Raw genomic sequence first — 6,484 nt, 5'->3', positions numbered from 1 at the left:
TGAGCACCCAGAGAGCTGCCCAGCCAGGCAAGATAAACCTGTCTCTGTCAGTCCCTGCATCCTTAAATGTTGTCCCGAGTTCTCTCTGACTGTCACTTTGATGCATTTAAAACCCTGTTCCCCCCTGTCCTCATCGTCTGTTGTCTTCGTCTCCGTTATCAGTCATCATAATTTTACCATCTCTGTGCAAGTCTGCAAATTTCTTTATTAAATCATAAGATTCTTAAATTCATCAAGTCTCTCTGTGCCTGGGTCCTCGTCACAAAACATGACATCACTGTTTTGTACAATTTAACACAATTTAATCCCCACATTTGTAAAAGAAAAGCAAAACACTTTTTTGAAAAGTGTGGAACAAAACCATCAAATCTGATCAAAGTTATTAAAATGCTGCCAAAGAAGAATGGATTGGAATTTAAAAAAAATACATATCCTGACCTTAATTACTGTGGGAGAATAATGAATGATGCTCATAGTGAGTAAAAAGTAAACTGAGTGCATTTTTTGGACAGAGATTCACTTTTAATGTGTATGTGTAATATAATACAGATACATAAAAATAAACTCCCAAAACAGAATTATTACAAATAAATTATTACAAAATATTAATAAAAACTATAATATAATATATGGAGGCAACTTTGCCTGTGGTAGAATGTATACAATGTATGAAAAAATCTTTATTGCAGATACTAATTTTACTAATAATAATAATTTTGTGTTGTAAGATTTATGACTTTCATGCTTTCATAGTGGTACTTAGGACAGCTTGACATTTTATCAGGTGGTACACACTGTATAAAGTGTGAGAAACACTGATAAGTGTATGTGTGCTTTTGGAAAACATTTAAAGCTGCAGTACAGAATCTTTGAAACAAGCTTAAAACATTTTTAGAAACAGAGCATCTGCTTCTCTTTACAGCTCCTCACTCCACCAGGCTGTTTGTCACTGATAGTGTGCAAATGTGATGTACGTACTACTGCAGTCATACAGACAACTGGACGGTCCAAACGTTGGCCGACCTATTACTGGCTGAGGTTTTAGTAAATTCTATTAAGATCACTAACAAAAAGTCTTCTCTCAGTCTACTTTCAACCAAAAGGAAAAAAACCAAACCACACAAACATCTAATAAAAGATATAAATACTAAAACACTGATCCAACATTATCCTTTATTGACGGATCATTTGTTTTTACACTTTTACCTGAATGTGGCTCCTTTTTTTGAAAAAAACACTTTACCTTATGTCCATTATGAACCTGGCTGTCTCTCTGTACACAAACACACACACACACACACACAACAGGAGTTATAAGGTTAATGGGCATTCAGTCAGTTAGCTAATTAGTATCCCTTTCAAACAGGACAGTGGTAACAACAGCAGGCTGCAGACAATTTAAAGTTTTAGATTTTAAATAGGCTGTATACATTTCAATGGGAGCAACAGGGCGGTCAAATGTCGCTGATTTTACTACAGAGCAGGAGGAATTGTAGAGTAGCAAACATTGTCGGAAAACACGCTTTCAACACTGGGTGTTACCGGGTGTAATGTTTTTCAGCTAAAAAGAAACATGGTCTGACTCCTACCTAACTATATAAAGCAGGGGTGTCAAACTCATTTTAGTTCAGGGGCCACATGGAGAAGTCTATTCTCAAGTGGGCCGGACTGGTAAAATCATTGTATATATAACTTAAAAACAACAACTTCAGATTGTTTTCTTTGTTTTAATACAATCAACATAAAAATAAAGCTAGAGCCTGTGGACAGTATGTTCAAAATAGTACAGGCACAACATAGCTGTTAATCATAAAACATCTCAAGTTATTTGAAAATTCTGAGGACAAAGAACAAGCACACAGTGCCTCAGTGATTCACAGACGTATATCACAGATCACAGAACTACATCAGGGTGTCACTTTGCAGGCAGCAATGTAGATAAAAATAATGAAATCCTGTTCCCCAAACAAGTACAAGAACCACAGAATAGGTTAAATATATAAATCAAATATAATCAATTAGAAACAGTCTCACATCAACATAAAAATATATAAACATAAAGCTGGAGCCTGAGGACAGTGTGTCCAAAAGCACAACATAGCTATTAATCATAAAACACCTCAAGTTATTTGAAAACTCTGAGGACAAAGAACAAGCACACAGTGCCTCAGTGATTCACAGAACTACATCAGGGTGTCTCATGCAGCACTCTCAGTGGGGTTGCATAGTTTATTTGACTCCTGATACCTGGCATCTTTTAGCTTTCACCAGCTCATCAATAGCAGGTGTCACATCCTGAGAGGCAGCTAACTTCAGGATGTGATTCAAGTGCCTGTGCGTGAGCCTTGAGCGCAGTTTTGTTTTATTTATGCTCATTACAGAGAAAACTTGCTCACAAAGATACGTGATTCCGAACATGCACAACAGTTTTGCAGCGAGGGCTGTCAAGTTGGGGTAACCTGGCAAGAGATTCTGATAGAATGTGTTCAAGCCAGCTGCGGCAAATTTGCCCTTCAAATCCGAGTCACACTGCAAGTCTATTATTTCAAGTTGGATCCTGACGGGCAGATCAAAGGGATTCACGGTGAACGGCGAGCAAAAAACTCTGAAGTCTTTCTCCAGTTCACCAAAAATCTGAAATCGTTGCTCAAACTCTAGTAACAGTCCCGTTATTTTATCTTTGAACCGCTTCAAGCTCGTCAATAGCTTCAATGCCAACATGTTAAATGTAATGGATACAATTGCTCCCATTAAGGTGAAGGTTATCTCTGGAAGGAAAAAGTCTCCATGGAGAAACTCCACACTGGTGAAAAATGAAAAAAGAGAGTGTAGGAAAGCTGAGCGCAGATGGAGAAAAACAAACCTCAGGTTCATTATGACATCTATAAAGAGAAACTTCACAATTATAATTTACAACTGAGGAGTGCAAGAAGGTCCTACTTCTCTGACATCATCACCAAAAACAGTCATAACGCTCAGGTCTTATTTTCTACAGTTGACAGGCTAACAAACCCTCCTGTGTCAGTGGCAGCTGAACGTCGACCATGGCCTGCAATGACTTCGCCAAATTCTTCACAGAAAAAATCCAAAAGATTAGACAAGCAATTAGACAACATCAACAGCAGATTCAGAATACGTACTGTGTCCACCGAAAAACTGTTTAAACACCATGAAACAGTTTCACCCTGTTAACAGCAAAGACCTGGAGGACATCATAGGTCAGCTGAACTCCTCCTCTTGCTGTTTAGATGTCCTGCCAACAAGTTTTTTCAAAAAGGTCTCAAAGACTTTGGAGTCAGACCTGTTACAGATCGTCAACTTTTCTTTAATGTCAGGTGTGTTTCCAGAACCACTAAAAACTGCTGTAATTAAACCTATACTGAAAAAGGGCAATCTTGACAAGACACAAATGAACAACTACAGGCTGATCTCAAATCTCCCATTTTTAAGTAAGATCATTGAAAAAGCAGTTTCTCAACAGCTCGATTACTTCTTAAACAGAATAACTGCTATGATGCCTTCCAGTCAGGTTTTAGACAGAACCACAGCACTGAAACCGCTCTGACCAAAGTGTTTAATGACATATGTCTGAACACAGACAGTGGAACAATGTCAGTCTTAGTTTTACTGGATCTCAGTGCAGCATTTGATACAGTTGACCACAACATATTACTCAAACGACTGGAGAACTGGGCAGGTCTCTCAGGAACTGTACTAAACTGGTTCAAAACATAAATAGAAAACAGGAAATACTTTGTATCAACAGGTAACTTCACATCTGAGCAGACAAGTATCACATGTGGAGTTCCCCAAGGTTCCATCTTGGGACCCCTTCTGTTTAACATTTACATGCTCCCACTGGCACAGATTATAAAGAACAACAAAATAAACTATCGCAGCTATGCAGATGACACACAAATATATATCACAATGTCACCAGGAGACCGAGGCCCTGTACAGGCTCTTGGTAAATGCATTGAGGAAATTAATGACTGGTTGTGCCACAATTTTCTCCAGCTAAACAAAAACAAACTGAGGTAATAGTCTTTGGAGCCAAAGAAAAACGATTACAGGTCACCAGAGAACTTCAATCTGTACACCTAAAAACCACAAACCAGGAGAGAAATGTGGGTGTAGTGATGGATGCAGACCTAAACTGAGAAAAACACATTAAGACAATAACAAAATCAGCTTACTATCACCTCAAGAATATTTCAAGGATAAAAGATCTGATGTCTCAACAGGACCTGGAAAAACTAGTCCATGCATTCATCTTTAGTAGGCTTGATTACTGTAACAGCATCTTTACAGGTCTACCTAAACAATCAGTCAGACAACTACAGCTCATTCAGAACTCTGCTGCTCGAGTCCTCACTAAGACCAAACAAGTGGACCACATCAGTCCAGCTCTGAGGTCTTTACACTGGCTGCCTGTCCGTCAGAGGATAGACTTTAAAGTTCTGATGCTGGTCTATAAAGCTCTGAATGGTTTAGGACCAAAATACATCAGTGACCTCCTGACCCAGTATGAACCTTCCAGATCCCTCAGGTCATCTGGATCCGGTCTTTTATCAGTTCCCAGAGTCAGAACCAGACACGGAGAAGCTGCATTCAGCTTTTATGCTCCTTATATCTGGAACAAACTCCCAGAAAACCTCAGATCAGCTGAAACACTCAGTTTATTTAAATCCAGGTTGAAGACTCACCTGTTCTCAGCTGCATTGGAATAAAACACCAAATCCACTTTTAAGCTTAAATTTCAAAACTTACATTTTAACTACTGATTTTATCTACTGTTCTGATTTTACCTGTTTTGATTTTATATACTGTTTTGTTTGTTTGTTTGTTTGTTAATTAGTTAGTTAGTTTGTTTGCTTGCTTGTTTTAATCCATTTTAAATGCTTTTTATTTGTTTTTGTTTCTAATGTCTCTGTAAAGCACTTTGAATCACCTTGTTGTTGAATTGTGCTATACAAGTAAACTTACCTTGCCTTCATATCTGCCACACTTTGGAAGTGAGCTGCATCACCACCAGCGAGCTGCGTCTCCCACAACAACAGCTTCAACTTGAAAGAACGTATGCTGTCATAATACTGCGTGACAACTTTGTTGCGTCCTTGCAGCTGTTTGTTCAAGTTATTCAGGTGCTCTGTAACATCCACCATAAATGCAAGGTCCTGCATCCATTCTGCGGAATGAAATTCTAACACTGGTTTGCCCTTTTCTTCCATAAACTGTTCAATTTCTTCTCGTAAATCAAAGAAACGCCTCAGCACAGCACCTCGGCTCAACCATCTCACCTCAGTGTGGTATGGCAGGCCATAGATGTGGTCTTTCTCTCTGAGAAGACTGTCAAACTGACGGTGATTGAGGCTTCTGGATCGGATGAAATTAACAGTTTGGATGACCACCTTCATGACGTTATCCATTTTCAGTGACTTGCAACACAAAGCCTCCTGGTGCAAAATACAGTGAAAAGTCCAAAAATCACGTCCTCCATTTGCAGATTGCATTTTATCTCTGAACTTTTTTACAACGCCTGCTTTCTTCCCGATCATTGAGGGCGCACCATCTGTAGCCAGGCTGACAGCGCGGGACCAGTCCACTCCGACCCTGTCCAGCGCGCCGACGAGTGCGGTCGTTGTATCTGTCATCGGTACCAACTCCACGAACTCCTCGGTGACGGTCAATGTGTCATCAACTCCGCGGATGAAAATTGCCAGTTGTGCAACATCTGTAATGTCCGTGCCTTCATCAATTGCGACTGAAAACACAATAAATGACTTTCTTTTTTTTTGCTTCAACTGGCTGTCCAAATCCGCTGAAAGATCAGAAATCCTGTCGGCAACTGTGTTTCTTGTCAGGCTGATATTTGCAAAGGCCTGGCGCTTTTCAGGGCACACAATCTCCGATGCCTTCATCATACATGTTTTTATAAATTCACCTTCACTAAATGGTTTTGAAGCTAGTGCAATTTCGTTAGCAGTGAGGTAGCTAGCTTTCACTGCAGCGTCACTGATGTCTCGGCTGTAAACACAGACTGCTGTTTCTTCAGACCCACCAACAGTTCATTCACCTTCTCTCTTCTCCGCTGTCCTTGAAAGTTGTCATATTTGTCGGCATGAAGAAGGTTATATTCTTTCGGCACTGCAACAAGCTGGGAATACACCAAACACATAACTTTCCCATTCACTTCCGTGAATAAATAGGAGGATGACCGTTTTTCTTGTAACACTCTGCATCCACTTTTCTCTTTTTTGACAGAGACATATTGGGGCAATGAGGGTGCCAAAGCACATCAGGTTTAAATTTCGCGGGCAAAACAAAGTAGCTCACAATTGCTAATGCGCCATCCAATGGACACAATTGTAACAGCAGTTTCTTTATTGAAAAATTGCTGCTCATTTTTATACTTTACAAAATCATCTCATGGGCCGGATTAAACCCGTTTGCGGACCTGAAGCACCCCCCAAAATGGGCTAAA

At 39.7% G+C, this 6,484-nt stretch overlaps 1 pseudogene; it reads right to left on the bottom strand.

Annotated features, from left to right (window-relative positions):
- Positions 1-2,737: 2,737 nt before the first annotated feature.
- LOC146513871 (general transcription factor II-I repeat domain-containing protein 2 pseudogene) lies at positions 2,738-6,292 on the bottom strand (annotated as a pseudogene).
- Between the last annotated feature and the right edge of the window lie 192 nt (positions 6,293-6,484).

This window comes from Neolamprologus multifasciatus, chromosome 7 (genome assembly GCF_963576455.1).
Source record: "Neolamprologus multifasciatus chromosome 7, fNeoMul1.2, whole genome shotgun sequence".
Classification (NCBI taxonomy): Eukaryota; Metazoa; Chordata; class Actinopteri; order Cichliformes; family Cichlidae; genus Neolamprologus; species Neolamprologus multifasciatus.
The sequence above is the reverse complement of the archived record's forward strand: the minus strand, read 5'-3'. Positions and strand labels throughout refer to the sequence as shown.